Source organism: Ovis aries, chromosome 7 (genome assembly GCF_016772045.2).
Source record: "Ovis aries strain OAR_USU_Benz2616 breed Rambouillet chromosome 7, ARS-UI_Ramb_v3.0, whole genome shotgun sequence".
NCBI classification, from domain to species: Eukaryota; Metazoa; Chordata; class Mammalia; order Artiodactyla; family Bovidae; genus Ovis; species Ovis aries.
The window spans coordinates 80,122,326-80,141,904 of NC_056060.1; the positions used below are offsets into that span (position 1 = coordinate 80,122,326).

Genomic DNA, 19,579 nt, shown 5'->3' on the forward strand with positions numbered 1-19,579 from the left:
AAAATGACTTCTCGACTTCAAACTCAGATTAATGCCATCCTCAACTTGTGGCCCTGCTTAACACATGTTAGTTGAATGAGTAAAGTGATCATAATGAAAAAAAAGTATGATAAGTGAAAAAAAAGGTAAGTAGATGACATTGGAATGCCAAGAGAGAAGAGATCAAATTGAAATTGGAAAAGAAAATCAAGAAAGTCATCAGTGAAGAAATTTTGAGAAAAAAGAAGTTTCTTATAGACTGCATGGTGGTAGGCGGAATCACTATTCTGTACTTGCGAAGATTGCCCTTTTCACCTAAGCACTCAGCTTCAAAAGAAATATAAGGAACTATACAAGAAAAAGGGTCACCAAATAAACTGAATAAGTACTGATGGTGTACTGATGGTAAAGAATCTGCCTGTGATGCCGGAGACCTGGGTTTGATCCTTGGGTTGGGAAGATCCCCTGGAGAAGGGAATGGCAAAGCACCCCAGTATTCTTGCTTGAGAATTCCATGGAAAGAGAAGCCAGACGGGCTACAGTCCTTGGGATCCCAAAGAGTTGGACACGACTGAGAGACTGTCACTTCATTTCGTTGGCAATAAGTGGAGGGACAGATAAAGCATTTAAATTCCCTTTATATATTAATGTAAATATAATTTTTAAGAATGAAGAAACTTTATATTTCAGCTACAGAGTGACCAATGCAAGAACATATGCTAGTTCTTCGTAGGGGTTGGACTGGCTAAGGATGACCAGCTGAAGATTCATGGATTTTAAGTGCTTTTGGCTCACTGAAGCTAAAGTGAGAATTTCCTTGCAATGGGTAGAATTTCTTTTCTGTACCTTGTCACAAGTTTAAAAACCTCACAACTTGTATTAATATAACCATTTGGGGTCTGCTTTTAACTTGGACTAGTTTAATTTTGGAGTGGGAAATGGCAACTCACTCCAGTATTCTTGCCTGAAAATTTCCATGGACAGAGGAGCCAGAGTTGGGCACAACTGAAGTGACTTAGTACACACACATGCATAGCCTTCAAAGAGCTCACTGTGCTATTTCCCTGGTTGTCCCATGGTTGGGAATCCGCTTTTCAAATCAGGGGACATCAGTGTATGATCCCTGGTTGGGGAACTAGGATCCCACAGGCTGAGAAGCAACTTGGCCCATGCACTGGAACTACTGAGCACATGTGCTCTAGAGCCCATGCACTGCAACTAGAGAAAGCCTGAGTGCTGAAATGAAGACCCAGTTCAGTTGGGGGAAAGGAAAAAACACAACTCATAGTGAAATGGGGAGAAATAACAGGAGTTCTCATGGATTGTGTAATTGTGCTGGGGCTTCACATGTGTTCAGAAGTATGTCAGTGTAATTCCTTCACGTAATAAACTGAAAAGAGCCATGCTGTCTAAAAAAAAAAAAAAAAACAAACAAACAAGGAAACCTTAATATGCAGGAAGGCAGAATATAGAGAAAATGGGAGTTTCCATTAAGAGAAAACAATTAAGAAAATCTGTGGAATCAGGGGAGTCATGTTGTTTCCAAATGCAAGTACATGTGCCTAATGCACAGTGAGGCCAAACAATATGTCCCACCTAAGAATTATTTTTCTGCTCTGAATTAACATGTTATCTAAAGCTAAACAAATTTTACATGTAGATGTACAGCTAATGGAATGTTTATTTTACATGTGTAGACTAGCAGTCAAGATTTTACTTTTTTGCTATGTTATTATTTCTTTGTCCCAGCACTACATATTTATAAGATATTCCTTTACTTTATGCCTTTAAAAAATTTTATTTACTCATTTATTTATTGAGCAAATTTGGTGTTGACCTCTGTATGTTTCTTTTCTGGACTATTATTTAAAATTTTGTCTGTTATCCTTATACATGCTTGTGTGCATGCTAAGTTGCTTTAGTCGTGTCCAACTCTTTTCGACCCTATGGACTGTAGCCCAACAGGCTCCTCTGTCCATGGAATTTTCCAGGCAAGAATAGGAGATCTTCTCAACCCAGGGATCAAACCCACATTTCTTCTGTGTCCTCCTTTGGCAGACAGGTTCTTTACGGCTCATGCTACCTGGGAAGCCCTGTCCTTACACACATACCTTAATTAGGATCTTGAGTAAATCTTGGCCCTTTAAACTTCCAACATAAACTTGAGAATCATCTCAGGTTTTACAGAATGGCTGTTGAAACTTTGATTGGGTTGCATTGATTTTTTACACCAAGCTGGAGCAAGATTATATCTTTATGATTCTGAATCCTCTAACCCATGACATGGATTATCATTACATTTATTTTCAGTCACTTTAACCTCAGAAAATATTTTTTTTTTTCTGTGAAATAGTCTTGAATACCTTTATTCAATGTAAAACTTGGATACTTTTAAGCTATTATAAATTGTTTCTGAAACTTTCAATTTTTTTACCCTGGTATATAGAAATACAATTGATCTTTGTTGACCTTACATCTTACAAACTTGTTAAACTAATTTATCAATTCTAATAACTCATTTGTGAAGGCTTTTGGATTTTTCATACAAACAATCACAATTAAAATTTTCTTGCCAATCTTTCACCAGTTGTTTTCATTTTCTTGCCTTACTGGATTGGCTAGGACTTCTAGTACATTGTTAAATAGAAGTAGTAAGAGTAAGAATTCTGTGAAAATCCTTGATCTGATCTTAAAGGGAATGATTTCAACATTTCACCATTAAGCCTGACATTTTTTGGATAGGATTTCTATAATCTTGAATCAAAATAAAAAATTCCCCCTCCATTTTTAGTACTATTGTTGCAGGAAGGGGGACCCCTTCCAGGGTCCGAAACTGGGCTCTTGTCTAACACTCAGAAATGAATTGTCTGAGGAGACACATGTGCTGACAAAGCAAGAGATTTTATTGGGAAAGGGCATCCGGGTGGAGAGCCGTAAGGTCAGGGAACCCAGGAGAACTGCTCTGCCACGTGGCTCACAGCATCCGGTTTTATGGTGATGGGATTAGTTTCTGGGTGGTCTTTGGCCAGTCATTCTAATTCAGAGTCTTTCCTGGTGGTGCACGCATCACTCAGCCAAGATGGATGCTATCAAGAGGGATTCTGGGAAGTGGACAGACACGTGGTGTCTCCTTTCGACCTTTCCTGAACTCTTCCGGTTGGTGGTGGCTTATTAGTTCCGTATTCCTTATCAGGGTCTCCTGTCATAAAACAACTCATGCAAATGGTTACTATGGTGTCTGGCCAGGATGGATGGTTTCAATCAGTGTGCTTCCCCTAACACTATTAGTAAGTGAGGTGACCTAAAAAATTTCCCCTGATTGCTTTCATGGTTATTTTCCTTTTCACTGCTTTTGGCAAATTTTCTATGATGTGTATTTATGTTATTGTTGTTATTATTATTATCATTACTGCTACTACCACAGCTATGTCTATTCTGTGTGTAGCTTGTAGCATTTTTGAGTTTGCAGCTTATCTTTCATGAGATTTGGCTAATTCTCACCATTGTTTTATTCAAATGTTGCTTTTGTTCCATTCATTTTTTATTTGTGTTATAGAACTTCAATTGTATGTAAGTTAGATTTTCTCACAGCATCCTCTTTTTATTTGGGCTTCCCTCATAGCTCAGTGGGTAAAGAATCTGCCTGCAATGCAGGTTCGATTCCTGGGTCGGGAAGATCCTCTGGAGAAGGAAATAGCAACCCACTCCAGTGTTCTCGTCTGGAGAAGAGGAGTCTGGCAGGCTACAGTCCATGGGATCGCAAGAGCCAGAAACGACTTAGCAACTAAACCACCACCTCTTTATATTTAACCCTCTCATCACTGTCTCTTTATTTAACCCTCTCATTACTGTCTTAATCCTTTCATGTCTCCATGTTTTATTCTGGATTTTTTTTTTCAGAACTTTCTTTCAGTTTAGTAATTCTCTATTCAGTTGTGTTTCATTTCTTACTGTTTTTATCTACTGAATCTTAAACACTTGTCATTATATTTTTCATATTAGAATTCTGTTTGTTTCTTTTTCAAACTTACTATATCTTTTATAGCTTCCAGTTCTTTGCCAAAACTTAAAATCTTGTCTTTTATCTTAAATCTATTAAGCACAGTTTTCTAAGTCTGTGCCTAATATAATAATTAGCTAGCTCTAATAGCTGGAGTCCCCACAGATCTAATATTTGTTCTTTCTGCCAGTTCTTGTTTATGTTACCTTATCTCTTTGTGTTCCTAGCTATTTAAAAATTTTTATTTAATACTGTATATTGCAGAATCAGAATTAATTTCTGGCCCAAGATGATATTTTCATTATCCAGAGAGCATTTCCCTTTTTTTCCTTCTGCCAGTGCCCAGAGGCAATAGCAATCCAAAATATTTTGATCCAAATTCAGGGATTGAAATAATTAGATTTTTAAAAAACACTGAGATATAATTACATGCCATAAAATTCACCTGTTTAAAGCATACTTACAGTTCAAGAGTTTTATTGTACTTGTAGAGTTCTGCAACTTTCACCACAATCTAATTATAGAACAATTTTATCCAAACAACTTTATGCCATAAAGAAATCCTGTTCCAAGTAGTACTCACTCCTCACTCCCTTCCCAACTCTGCTCCTGCTGCTGCTAAGTCGCTTCAGTCATGTCCGACTCTGTGCGACCCCATAGACAGCAGCCCACTAGGCTCCTCTGTCTTTGGGATTCTCCAGGCAAGAATACTGGAGTGGGTTGCCATTTCCTTCTCCAATGCATGAAAGTGAAAAGCGAAAGTGAAGTCGCTGTCGTGCCCGACTCTTAGTGACCCCATGGACTGCAGCCTACCAGGCTCCTCCATCCATGGGATTTTCCAGGCAAGAGTACTCTGCTGCTGCTAAGTCACTTCAGTTGTATCCGACTCTGTGCAACCCCATAGATGGCAGCCCACCAGGCTGCGCTGTCCCTCGGATTCTCCAGGCAAGAACACTGGAGTGAGTTGCCATTTCCTTCTCCATTGTGTGAAAGTGAAAAGCGAAAGTGAAGTCAATGTCATGCACGACTCTTAGTGACCCCATGGACTGCAGCCTACCAGGCTCCTCCATCCATGGAATTTTCTAGGTAAGAGTACTAGAGTGGCTTGCCATTGCCTTCTCCGAATCTAGTCACAAAAGACCACATACTGTGCTATTCTTTTTATGAAAAGCCTGGTTTCCAGGCTTTGCTTTTTCTAGACTTTTCATAAAAGAATAGCACAGTATGTGGTCTTTTGTGACTAGATTCCTTCAATTAGCATATTTTCAAGCTTCATTGTGAGGTAGCATGTGTCAATACTTTATTCTTTCTTATTGTTAATAGTATTCCATCAAATGGATATACCATTTTTGTTTATTTATCAGTTAATGGCATTTGGATTATTTCCACTTTGGTTATTGTAAATATTGCTGCTCTGCATACGTATGTACTAGGTTTGTGTGGATGTTTTAATTTCTCTTGGGTATATGAATTGCTGAGTTATATGGCAACTCTATGTTTCATATTTTAAGGAATTTGCAACTGGTTTACGAAGTGAATGGAGTTTGGCTGAAGTTCCTATAAGTGTCAGTCAGCTGCACTTTTATTTTTTTTTAATTTTTTTTTTATTTTTTATTTTTAAATTTTAAAATCTTTAATTCTTACATGCATTCCCAAACATGAACCCCCCTCCCACCTCCCCTCCCCATAACATCTTTCTGGGTCATCCCCATGCACCAGCCCCAAGCATGCTGCATCCTGCGTCAGACATAGACTGGTGATTCAATTCACATGATAGTATACATGTTAGAATGTCATTCTCCCAAATCATCCCACCTCTCCTCTCCTCTGAGTCCAAAAGTCCGTTATACACATCTGTGTCTCTTTCCTGTCTTGCATACAGGGTCGTCATTGCCATCTTCCTAAATTCCATATATGTGTTAGTATACTGTATTGGTGTTTTTCTGGCTTACTTCACTCAGTATAATCGGCTCCAGTTTCATCCATCTCATCAGAACTGATTCAAATGAATTCTTTTAACGGCTGAGTAATACTCCATTGTGTATATGTACCACAGCTTTCTTATCCATTCATCTGCTGATGGACATCTAGGTTGTTTCCATGTCCTGGCTATTATAAACAGTGCTGCGATGAACATTGGGGTACATGTGTCTCTTTCAATTCTGGTTTCTCGGTGTATGCCCAGAAGTGGGATTGCTGGGTCATAAGGTAGTTCTATTTGCAATTTTTAAGGAATCTCCACACTGTTTTCCATAGTGGTTGTACTAGTTTGCATTCCCACCAACAGTGTAGGAGGGTTCCTTTCTCCACACCCTCGCCAGCATTTATTGCTTGCAGATTTTTGGATCGCAGCCATTCTGACTGGTGTGAAGTGGTACCTCATTGTGGTTTTGATTTGCATTTCTCTAATAATGAGTGATGTTGAGCATCTTTTCATGTGTTTGTTAGCCATCCGTATGTCTTCTTTGGAGAAATGTCTATTTAGTTCTTTGGCCCATTTTTTGATTGGGTCGTTTATTTTCTGGAGTTGAGCTGCAGAAGTTGCTTGTATATTTTTGAGATTAGTTGTTTGTCAGTTGCTTCATTTGCTATTATTTTCTCCCATTCAGAAGGCTGTCTTTTCACCTTGCTTATATTTTCCTTTGTTGTGCAGAAGCTTTTAATTTTAATTAGATCCCATTTGTTTATTTTTGCTTTTATTTCCAGAATTCTGGGAGGTGGATCATAGAGGATCCTGCTGTGATTTATGTCTGAGAGTGTTTTGCCTATGTTCTCCTCTAGGAGTTTTATAGTTTCTGATCTTACATTTAGATCTTTAATCCATTTTGAGTTTATTTTTGTGTGGTGTTAGAAAGTGATCTAGTTTCATTCTTTTACAAGTGGTTGACCAGTTTTCCCAGCACCACTTGTTAAAGAGATTGTCTTTACTCCATTGTATATTCTTGCCTCCTTTGTCAAAGATAAGGTGTCCATATGTGTGGATTTATCTCAGGGCTTTCTATTTTGTTCCATTGATCTATATGTCTGTCTTTGTGCCAGTACCATACTCTCTTGATGACTGTGGCTTTGTAGTAGAGCCTGAAGTCAGGCAAGTTGATTCCTCCAGTTCCATTCTTCTTTCTCAAGATTGCTTTGGCTATTCGAGGTTTTTGTATTTCCATACAAATCTTGAAATTATTTGTTCTAGTTCTGTGAAAATGTGGCTGGTAGCTTGATAGGGATTGCATTGAATTTGTAAATTGCTTTGGGTAGTATACTCATTTTCACTATATTGATTCTTCCAATCCATGAACATGGTATATTTCTCCATCTATTAGTGTCCTCTTGATTTCTTTCATCAGTGTTTTATAGTTTTCTATATATAGGTCTTTAGTTTCTTTAGGTAGATATATTCCTAAGTATTTTATTCTTTTCGTTGCAATGGTGAATGGAATTGTTTCCTTAATTTCTTTTCTACTTTCTCATTATTCGTGTATAGGAATGCAAGGGATTTCTGTGTGTTGATTTTATATCCTGCAACTTTACTATATTCATTGATGATCTCTAGTAATTTTCTGGTGGAGTCTTTAGGGTTTTCCACGTAGAGGATCATGTCATCTGCAAACAGTGAGAGTTTTACTTCTTCTTTTCCAATTTGGATTCCTTTTATTTCTTTTCTGCTCTGATTGCTGTGGCCAAAACTTCCAGAACTATGTTGAATAGTAGCGGTGAAAGTGGACACCCTTGTCTTGTTCCTGACTTTAGGGGACATGCTTTCAATTTTCACCATTGAGGATAATGTTTGCTGTGGGTTTGTCATAGATAGCTTTTATTATGTTGAGGTATGTTCCTTCTATTCCTGCTTTCTGGAGAGTTTTATCATAAATGGATGTTGAATTTTGTCAAAGGCCTTCTCTGCATCTATTGAGATAATCATATGGTTTTTATTTTCAATTTGTTAATGTGGTGAATTACATTGATTGATTTGCGGATATTGAAGAATCCTTGCATCCCTGGGATAAAGCCCACTTGGTCATGGTGTATGATCTTTTTAATGTGTTGTTGGATTCTGATTGCTAGAATTTTGTTGAGGATTTTTGCATCTATGTTCATCAGAGATATTGGCCTGTAGTTTTCTTTTTTGTGACATCTTTGTCAGGTTTTGGTATTAGGGTGATGGTGGCCTCATAGAATGAGTTTGAAGTTTACCTTCCTCTGCAATTTCTGGAAGAGTTTGAGGAGGATAGGTGTTAGCTCTTCTCGAAATTTTGGTAGAATTCAGCTGTGAAGCCATCTGGACCTGGGCTTTTGTTTGCTGGAAGATTTCTGATTACAGTATCAATTTCCGTGCTTGTGATGGGTCTGTTAAGATTTCGATTTCTTCCTGGTTCAGTTTTGGAAAATTGTACTTTCTAAGAATTTGTCCATTTCTTCCACGTTGTCCATTTTATTGGCATACAACTGCTGATAGTAGTCTCTTATGATCCTTTGTATTTCTGTGTTGTCTGTTGTGATCTCTCCATTTTCATTTCTAATTTTATTGATTTGATTTTTCTCTTTGCTTCTTGATGAGTCTGGCTAATGGTTTGTCAATTTTATTTATCCTTTCAAAGAACCAGCTTTTGGCTTTGTTGATTTTTGCTATGGTCTCTTTTGTTTCTTTGCATTTATTTCTGCCCTAATTTTTAAGATTTCTTTCCTTCTACTCACTCTGGGGTTCTCCAACTCTTCCTTTTCTAGTTGCTTTAGTTGTAGAGTTAGGTTATTTATTTGACTTTTTCTTGTTTCTTGAGGTATGCCTGTATTGCTATGAACTTTCCTCTTAGCACTGCTTTTATAGTGTCCCACAGGTTTTGGGTTGTTGTGTTTTCATTTTCATTAGTTTCTATGCATATTTTGATTTCTTTTTGATTTCTTCTGTGATTTGTTGGTTATTCAGAAGTGTGTTGTTCAACCTCCATATGTTGGAATTTTTAATAGTTTTTCTCCTGTAATTGAGATCTAATCTTAATGCATTATGGTCAGAAAAGATGCTTGGAATGATTTCGATTTTTTGAATTTATCAAGTTTAGATTTATGGCCCAGGATGTGATCTATCCTGGAGAAGGTTCCATGAGCACTTGAAAAAAGGTGAAATTCGTTGTTTTGGGGTGAAATGTCCTATAGATATCAATTAGGTCTAACTGATCTAATGTATCATTTAAAGTTTGCGTTTCTTTGTTAATTTTCTGTTTAGTTGATCTGTCCATAGGTGTGAGTGGGGTATTAAAGTCTCCCACTATTATTGTGTTATTGTTGATTTCCCTTTCATACTTGTTAGCATTTGTCTTACATATTGCGGTGCTCCTATATTGGGTGCGTATATATTTATAATTGTTATATCTTCTTGGATTGTTCCTTTGATCATTATGTAGTGGCCTTCTTTGTCTCTTTTCACAGCCTTTGTTTTAAAGTCTATTTTATCGGATATGAGTATTGCCACTCCTGCTTTCTTTTGGTCTCTATTCGCGTGGTATATCTTTTTCCAGCCCTTCACTTTCAGTCTGTATGTGTCCCTTGTTTTGAGGTGGGTCTCTTGTAAGCAGCATATAGAGGGGTCTTGTTTTGTATCCATTCGGCCAGTCTTTGTCTTTTGGTTGGGGCGTTCAACCCATTTACGTTTAAGGTAATTATTGATAAGTATGATCCCGTTGCCATTTACTTTATTGTTTTGGGTTCGGGTTTATACACCCTTTCGTGTTTCCTGTCTAGAGGATATCCTTTAGAATTTGTTGGAGAGCTGGTTTGGTGGTGCTGAATTCTCTCAGCTTTTGCTTGTCTGTAAAGCTTTGATTTCTCCTTCGTATTTGAATGAGATCCTTGCTGGGTACAGTAATCTGGGCTGTAGGTTATTGTCTTTCATCACTTTAAGTATGTCTTGCCATTCCCTCCTGGCCTGAAGAGTTTCTATTGACAGATCAGCTGTTATCCTTATGGGAATCCCCTTGTGTGTTATTTGTTGTTTTCCTTTGCTGCTTTTAATATTTGTTCTTTGTGTTTGATCTTTGTTAATTTGATTAATATGTGTCTTGGGGTGTTTCGCCTTGGGTTTATCCTATTTGGGACTCTCTGTGTTTCTTGGACTTGGGTGATTATTTCCTTCCCCATTTTAGGAAGTTTTCAACTATTATCTCCTCAAGGATTTTCTCATGATCTTTCTTTCTGTCTTCTTCTGGGACTCCTATAATTCGAATGTTGGAGCGTTTCATATTGTCCTGGAGGTCTCTGAGATTGTCCTCGTTTCTTTTAATTCGTTTTTCTTGTTTCCTCTCTGATTCATTTATTTCTACCATTCTATCTTCTATTTCACTAATCCTATCTTCTGCCTCTGTTATTCTGCTATTTGTTGCCTCCAGAGTGTTTCTGATCTCATTTATTGTGTTATTCATTATATTTTGACTCTTTTTATTTCTTCTAGGTCCTTGTTAAACCTTTCTTGCATCTTCTCAATCCTTGTCTCTAGGCTATTTATCTGTGTTTCCATTTTGATTTCAAGATTTTGGATCATTTTCACTATCAATATTCGAATTCCTTCTCCGGTAGATTCCCTACTTCTTCCTCTTTTGTTTGATTTGGTGGGCAACTCTCCTGTTCCTTTACCTGCTGAGTATTCCTCTGTCTCTTCATCTTGGTTATATTGCTGCGTTTGGGGTGGCCTTTTATATTCTGATAATTTGTGGAGTTCTCTTTATTATGGAGCTTCCTCACTTTGGGTGGAGTTCTATCAGTGGCTTGTCAAGGTTTCCTGGTTAGGGAGGCTTGTGTTGGAGTTTTGGTGGGTGGAGCTGGGTTTCTTCTCTCTGGAGTGCAGTGGAGTGACCCGTAATGGGTTATGAGACATCAAAGGTATTGGGATAATTTTGAGCTTCCTGTATATTGAGGCTCAGGGGAGTGTTCCTGTGTTGCTGGAGAATTTGCGTGGTATGTCTTGTTTTGGAACTTGTTGGCCCTTGGGTGGAGCTTGGTTTCAGTGTAGGTATGAAGGCTTTGATGAGCTCCTATTGCTTAATGTTCCCTGAATTCAAGAGTTCTCTAATGTTTTCAGGCTTTGGGTTTAAGCTTCCTGCTTCTGGTTTTCAGTTTTATTTTCACAGTAGCCTCTAGACTTCTCCATCTATACAGCACCGATGATAAAACATCTAGGTTAAAGATGAAAAGTTTCTCCACCTTGAGGGACACTCAGAGAGGTTCACTGAGTTACAAGGAGAAGAGAAGATGGAGGGGTAGTTAGAGGTAACTGGAATGAGATGTGGTGAGATCAAGAGAGGAGAGAGCAAGCTAGCCAGTAGTCACTTCCTTATGTGCGCTCTATAGTCTGGACCGCTCAGAGGTATTTACAGAGTTATACGGGGAAGAGGAGAGGGAGGAAGTAGACAGAGGTGACCAGGAGGATAAGAGAGGAATGAGTAGGAGAGACAAATCCTGCCAGTAACCAGTTCCTTAGGTGTTCTCTACCGTCTGGAATACACAGAGATTCACAGAGTTGGATAGAGAAGAGATGGGGAGAAAAGAGACAGAGGCCACCTGGTGGAGAAAAAGGAGAGGCCAGAGGAGGAGAGAGTGGACAAGCCAGTAATCTTGCTCTCAGGTAAACTTGGGTAGTGAAGTTTGGGTTTTTAAATGTACAAAATTGACAACAAAGATTAAAAATCTGGAGTAGAGGTTGGATTTTCAAAGATACAATATTAAAGAAAAGCAGAAGGAAAAAGGAAGAAAGAAAAAAAAGAATTATTAAAAACAAACAAACAAACAAAAAAACAAAACAAAACACCAACAACCATCCAAAGAGAATATATGGTGTTTGCCTTAAAAAAAAAGTCTTTTTTTTTAAAAAATAGTAATACTAGGTTATAGAAATAAAAATTAGAGGAGAAATAGAAGATTTAACAATTAAAAAAAAGCTCGGAAAAAAAAGAAAAAAAAATGCAAAAGGCAAAAAAAAAAGAATGATTTTAAAAATATTAAAAATTAAAAATATATCTGGCTCTTCTCTGATGTTATGGGCCGTGTGGGCTCACTTCCAAGGTGGTTCCTCTGTTTAACTTCTTCTGTTTGCTGGTTTTTAGGCTCACTAGTTCAGTCGCGCTGTGGGGAGGGGGGATGCTGCAAACAAATAGCACTGTCGTGTGTACACAGTATCTCTGCCCTGCTTGACCTGTCCTTTCTCGCGGCGCACAAACCGCTCCGGCTCTACGATGCTCAGCCGGGAACCGTCTGGGGCCGGCCCTAGGCTGCGTGCACTTCCCCGGTCCAAGCCGCTCAGGTTCGGCCCTCAGGCAGCCCTCAGAGGCACAAATGCAGCTGGGACTGCGCTTTGTGCCCTTCCCAGGTCCGAGTAGCTCAGGAGTTTGGCGAGCGCAATTGCCGCGGCTTGTCACCTTTTCCGCCGCTGCCGCTCAGCTCTCTGGGTGGACCGCTGGCGCACCCCGTGAGGCAGACTGTGACTGTCCAGCACCCCCAGAAGTCTTAGCAAAGGAGCCTGCTTGCAGTTAGGTAAGTAAAGTCTGTCCGGGTCTGCAATTGCCCCTTTCCAGTCCTTACGGCTCTGGCTGCCTGTCCCCGGCGGGGAATGGTCTGCAGCCGGCTTTTTCCGTTCCGTCCTTTGTTCTGTGCTGGGTCCTGGCGGTGTCTTATGTTCGAGCTTTTCGCGTGGTAGCTATCCCACAGTCTGGGTTGCTAGCCCAAGTTAGATCGTTCTGGTGGAGCGTGGGGCGTTCCTGCCCGATTCTTACAAAGCACTGCAGCCCGCGCCTCCCGCGCGTCCCTGCCCTGCCCCCACTTCCCAATGGCGGATGCAGGCGTCTGTGCTGCTTTTCCGCTGGGGGAGTTACTGGTCTCAGCTGCACTTTTAAAAGCAGAAATTGATTTAGTCCATTCTGGCTGCTATAACCAAATACCATACACTGGGTGGCTTATTTACAACAGTAATTTATTTCTTACAGTTCTGAGCTGAGAAGTCCAAGACCATAGTGCCAGCAGATTCAGTGTCTGGTAAGACCCCAGTTCCTGGCTCACAGAGTTTTCTAGCTATAACCTCACGTGGCAAGAAGGAACAAGAGGGCTCTCTTGAGCATCCCATACAAAGGCAGTAATTCCATTCATGAGGGCTCCACTTTCATGACTAATCAACTCCAAAAACCACCTCCAAAATCCATTGCAATAGGGATTAGGTTTCAAGATGAATTTGGAGGAGTTACAAACATTGAGCTCATGGCAGAAATACTCTCAAGGAAAAACAACACTAAATGCCATGCTCAACTCGGAATTCCTTTCTTCTCTCTGTTCTCAGTCTGATAATTATTCTCTATCTTGTTACGTATTTTATGCTTTAAAGTAGATTTCTTACTATACATTCTATCTAGATGGTCTAGTTTTCTCAGAGTTTGATCTGAATTACCTAGTCTATCACTATTGGTAGCAGAAGTCCTTTAGTTATTTCTTTAGTTGTCAGTTCTTCCCAACTCTACTGTGAATTCTTTGACAAAAAGGGCTGTGTGTCTTGTTCATTTCTGTAGTACCAGATCCTATCATCTAGTGCATATTTTATAAATGTTATGCAAGTCTTAAGTTCTTGCTTTCAAGTATGGAATGGATGCTGAGTAATTAAAGCTGCTCACAAAATCTGGGAAAGCCAGAGGGCCAACCACAGTAACAATGAAGCTAGAGCAAACTTAGGTCCACAAATGGTCTAAGGCAGACAGGCCATTGTTGCTGACGGGCCCATGCACTGCGCTTGTATTACTGATACCAATAAAGCTACATTCTAGAGCTGCTCCTGAGGAAGTAGGGCTGTTGCTACTGCTAAACAGGAAGACCAACAGGAAAAGGGATGGCAGTAGGGACGAGCAGGCAAAGCTGAGGAAGAGAGTGCAGGAATGGACATAAATTTTGGAGAAACCTGATCTTGTGAAAGAATTGATAAGGGAATTTAGTCTTTTTTCACTCTTTCAAAAGTGTCATCATCCTCCAGGCCATTTAAATTCCACTGCTGTTCAAAAGGATTTCTTCAGTAGCTGCTATGTGGTCCATGTGTCCCAACAGCTTCTACGTGAATGACTTTCAAGTAGAACAAGAAACTTGTTAATAGAAAGGATTATATTTCTCATCCACTTACATAGATATAATTTTTATAGTAAGAATGCTTCTTCAGAAGCATGGTACTCCTCCAGGAGTATCATCTGGTTCTCAGTCATCCTGTCCACAAGTATATCAGATCCAAAACCAAGGAGTAACTCTGTAGAGGACTGGGATAATCTGTCTGTACCACAAAAGACTTTGTTTTTAAATACACTTTGCTATTAATAAATACCAAAAGATTTCTATGCAACAGGAAATGAAGGACTATCCAGAATCCAAGTGACTGCTTCATCTCATTTCTTATATATAGGGTCCCTAGAAGGAAATGACAACCCACTCCAGTATTCTTGCCTGGAGACTCCCATGGATAGAGGAGCCTGGGGGGCTACAGTCCACGGGGTCGCAAAGAGTCGGACACGACTGAGTGAGTTCATTTCACTAAGCAGTCTGTTATCTTTCCACTTTAAAGTCTTCCTCTATTTGATAAGAGTAAGTACTTGGATGGGATGAAGGTACTCCATATTGGCCAGAACTAGAAGTCCTCTACCCATACATTTTTAAAGGGATGGGTATTAGCCTAATATGTAGATACATCATGAGTTATAAACATCAGTGCTTTTTCTTTACATACAGGTTGTCTCTTTTTCTTTTCTTCAAAATTACAGATAATATCATAACGAACATCTATTAATTTGCAGAGGTCCAAATGTTAAGTCAAAAGGGATATTCATTTAAATTTTGATAAGTTTATTGAATTCCCATTAAGTTAATTCATAACTTAATTATGTGAATGAGCATCTGTTTCTGTACATTTTCACTATCTTCATTCTCTTCAGTTCAGTTCAGTTCAGTTGCTCAGTTTTTTCCAGCTCTTTGCGATCACCTGAACTGCAGCACGACAGGCTTCCCTGTCCAACACCAACTACTGGAGCTTGCTCAAACTCATGTCCGTTGAGTAAGTGATACCATCCAACCATCTCATCCTCAGTTGTCCCCTTCTTCTCTTGCCTTAAATCTTTCCCAGCGACTCAGCTCTTTGCATCAAGTGACCAAAATATTGAAGCTTCAGCATCATCATCAGTTCTTACAATGATTATTCAGGATTGATTTCCTTTAGGATTGACTCGTTTTGATCTCCTTGCAGTCCAAGCTACTCTCAAGAGTATTCTCCAACACCACTGTTTAAAAGCTTCAGTGATTCGGTGCTCAGCTTTATTTATGGTCCAACTCTCATATCCATACATGATTACTGGAAAAACCATAGCTTTGATTATTTCAACCTTTGTTGGCAAAGTAATGTCTTTGCTTTTTAATATGCTCTCTAGCTCAGTCATATCTTTTCTTCCAAGGAGCAAGCATCTTTTAATTTCACAGCTGCAGTCACGATCTGCAGTGATTTTGGAGCCCAAGAAAATACAGTCTGTCACTGTTTCCATTCTTTCCCCATCTATTTGCCATGAAGTGATGGGACCTGATGCCATGATCTTAGTTTTGTGACTGTTGAGTTTTAAGCTAGCTTTTCACTCATCTCTTTCACTTTCGTCAAGAGGCTCCTGAGTTCTTCTTCACTTTGTGCTCTAAGGGTGGTATCATCTGCATATGTGAGGTTGTTGATATTTTTCCCAGCAGTCTTGATTCCAGCCTGTGCTTCATCCAGCTGGGGATTTCACATGATGTACTCTGCATATAAGTTAAATAAGCAAGGTGACAACGTACAGCCTTGACGGACTTCTTTCTCAATTTGGAACCAGTCCGTTGTTCCATGTCCAGTTCTACCTGTTGCCTCTTGACCTGCATACAGATTTCTCAAGGAGGCAGGTATAGTGGTATGGTATTCCTACCTCTTGAAGAATTTTCCATAGTTTGTTGTGATCTACACAGTCAAAGTCTTTAACGTAGTCGACAAAGCAGAAGTAGATGTTTTTCTGGAATTCTCTTGCTTTTTCTATGATCCAGCAGATGTTGGCATTTTGATCTCTGGTTCCTCTGCCTTTTCTAAATCCAGCTTGAACATCTGGACATTTTCGGTTCATGTACTTTTGAAGCCTAGCTTGGAGAATTTTGAGCATTAGTTTGGTAGCATGTGAGATGACTGCAATTGTGTGATAGTTTTAAAATTCTTTGGCATTGCCTTTCTTTGCGATTGGAATGAAAACTGATCTTTTCCAGTCCTGGGCCACTGCTGAGTTTTCCAAATTTGCTGGCATATTGAGTGCAGCACTTTCACAGCATCATCTTTTAGGATTTGAAATAACTCAGCTGGAATTCTATCACCTCCACTAGCTTTGTTTGCAGTGATCCTTCCTAAGGCCCATGTGACTTTGCACTCCAGGATGTCTGATTCTAGGTGAATGATCACACCATCGTGGTTATCTGGGTTATTAAGATCTTTTTTGTATAGTTCTTCTGTGTATTCTTGCCACCTCTTCTTACTATCTTCTGCTTCTGTTAGGTCTGTACCGTTTCTGTCCTTTATTGTGCCTGTCTTTGCATGAAATGTTCCCTTGGTATCTCTAATTTTCTTGAAGAGATCTCTAGTTTTTCCCAGTGTATTATTTTCCTCTATTTCTTTTCATTGATCACCGAGGAAGGCTTTCTTATCTCTCCCTGATATTCTTTGGAACTCTGCATTCAGATGGGTATATCTTTCCTGTTTCTTTGCCTTTCACTTCTCTTCTTTTCACAGCTATTTGTAAGGCCTCCTCAGACAACCATTTTACCTTTTTGCATTTCTTTTTCTGGAGGATGGTTTTGATCACTGCCTCCTGTACAGTGTTATGAACCTCCATCCATAGTTCTTCAGGCACTCTGTCTGCCAGATCTAATCCCTTGAATCTATTTGTCACTTCCACTGTATAATCATAGGGATTTGATTTAGATCAAACCTTAATGGTCTGGTGGTTTTCCCTACTTTCTTCAATTTAAGCCTGAATTTGGCTATAAGGAGTTCATGTCTGAGCCACAGTTAGCTCCCAGTTTTTTTTGCTGACTGTATAGAGCTTCTCCATCTTTGGCTGCAAAGAATATAATCAGTCTGATTTTGGTTGACCATCTGGTGATGTCCATGTGTAGTCATCTCTTGTGTTGTTGGAAGAGGTTGTTTGCTATGACCAGTGCATTCTCTTGGCAAAACGCTACTAGCCTTTACCCTGCTTCGTTCTATACTCCAAGGCCAAACTTGCCTGTTACTCTGTATATTTCTTGACTTCCTACTTTTGCATTCCATTCCCCTATGATGAAAAGGATCATTCAGCTTCAGCTTCTTCAACATTACTGATTGGGGCATAGCCTTGGATTACTGTGATATTGAATAGATTACCTTAGAAATGAACAGATATCATTGTGTTATTTTTGAGATTGCTTCCAAGTACTGCATTTCAGACTCTTTTGTTGACTATGAGGGCTACTCCATTTCTTCTAAGGGATTCTTGCCCACAGTAGTACATATAATGGTCATCTGAGTTAAATTCACCCATTCCAGTCCATTTTAGTTCACTAATTCCTAAGAAGTCGATGTTTACTCTTGTCATCACCTATTTGACCACTTTCAATTTACCTTGATTCATGGACCTAAGATTCCAAGTTCCTGTGCAGTATTGTTCTTTATAGCATTGGACTTTACTTCCATCACCAGTGACATCCACAGCTGGGCTTTGTATTTGCTTTGGCTCAGCCTCTTCATTCTTTCTGGAGCTATATCTCCACTCTCCTCCAGTAGCTTGTTGGGCACCTACCGACTTGGAGAGTTCATCTATCAGTGTCATATCTTTTTGCCTTTTCATACTGCTCACTAACTTTGTGGGTGATCATAATATTTTAATCTTTATAGCTAGCTACAGAATACTATTTAAGATCTCATTGAGGGACTTCCTGTTGATCCAGTGGCGAAGACTCCACACTCCCAATGCAGGGAGCTGGGGTTTGATCTCTGGTCTAGGAGCTAGATCCCAGATGCCACAGCTAAGAGTTTGCATGCCACAACTAAAGACCTGGCATAGCAAAAAAAAAAAAAAAAAAAAAAGGAGAGATCTCACTGATTCATGTTTCTTTGGATGCTATTAAGGTTGAAAAAAATTTTAATGTTAAGTGGTAACTTGTAGATGTCAGCAAATTTGGAAAACTCAGCAGTGGCCACAGGACTAGAAAAGGTCAGTTTTCATTCCAATCCCGAAGAAAGGCAATGCCAAAGAATGCTTAAACTACCGCACAATTGCACTCATCTCACACGCTAGTAAAGTAATGCTCAAAATTCTCCAAGCCAGGTTTCAGCAATACGTGAACCGTGAACTTCCAGATGTTTAAGCTGGTTTTAGAAAAGGCAGAGGAACCAGAGATCAAATTGCCAACATCCTCTGGATCATGCAAAAAGCGAGAGAGTTCCAGAAAAACATCTATTTCTGCTTTATTGACTATGCCAAAGCCTTTGACTGTGTGGATCACAAGAAACTGTGGAAAATTCTGAAAGAGATGGGAATACCAGACCACCTGACCTGCCTCTTGAGAAACCTGTATGCAGGTCAGGAAGCAAGAGTTAGAACTGGACATGGAACAACAAACAGACTGGTTCCAAATAAGAAAAGGAGTACATCAGGCTGTATATTGCCAACCTGCTTATTTAACTTCTATGCAGAGTACATCATGAGAAATGCTGGACTGGATGAAGCACAAGCTGGAATCAAGATTGCCAGGAGAAATATCAATAACCTCAGGTATTCAGATGACACTACCCTTATGGCAGAAAGTGAAGAAGAACTAAAGAGCCTCTTGATGGAAGTGAAAGAGGAGAGTAAAAAAGTTGGCTTGAAGCTCAACATTCAGAAAACGAAGATCATGGCATCCAGTCCCATCACTTCATGGGAAATAGATGGGGAAACAGTGGCTGACTACTTTTCTGGGCTCCAAAATCACTGCAGATGGTTATTGCAGCCATGAAATTAAAAGACGCTTACTCCTTGGAAGGAAAGTTATGACCAGCCTAGACAGCATATTAAAAAGCAGAGACATTACTTTGCCAACAAAGGTCTGTCTAGTCAAGGCTATGGTTTTTCCAGTAGTCATGTATGGATGTGAGAGTTGGACTAGAAAGAAAGATGAGCATCGAAAAATTGATGCTTTTGAACTGTGGTGTTGGAGAAGACTCTTGAGAGTCCCTTGGACTGCAAGGAGATCCAACCAGTCCATTGTAAAGGAGATCAGTCCTGGGTGTTCACTGGAGGGACTAATGCTGAAGCTGATACTTCAATACTTTGGCCACCTGATGCGAAGATCTGACTCATTTGAAAAGACACTAATGCTGGGAAAGATTGAGGGCAGGAGGAGAAGGGGACAACAGAGGATGAGATGGTTGGATGGCATCACTGACACAGTGACATAGGTTTCAGTGAACTCCGGGAAATGGTGATGGACAGGGAGGCCTGGTGTGCTGCAGTTCATGGGGTCACAGAGTCGGACATGACTGAGCAACTGAACTGAACTAGAGATGGTTCTACAAATATGATATTAAAT

The 19,579-nt window shown here is 39.6% G+C and overlaps 1 protein-coding gene across 1 annotated transcript in view; it reads left to right on the forward strand.

The window, feature by feature from the left end:
- Positions 1-19,579, forward strand: part of LOC101121607 (cytochrome c oxidase assembly protein COX16 homolog, mitochondrial) — a 47,819-nt gene that overhangs the window by 4,056 nt on the left and 24,184 nt on the right. The window lies entirely within an intron of this gene.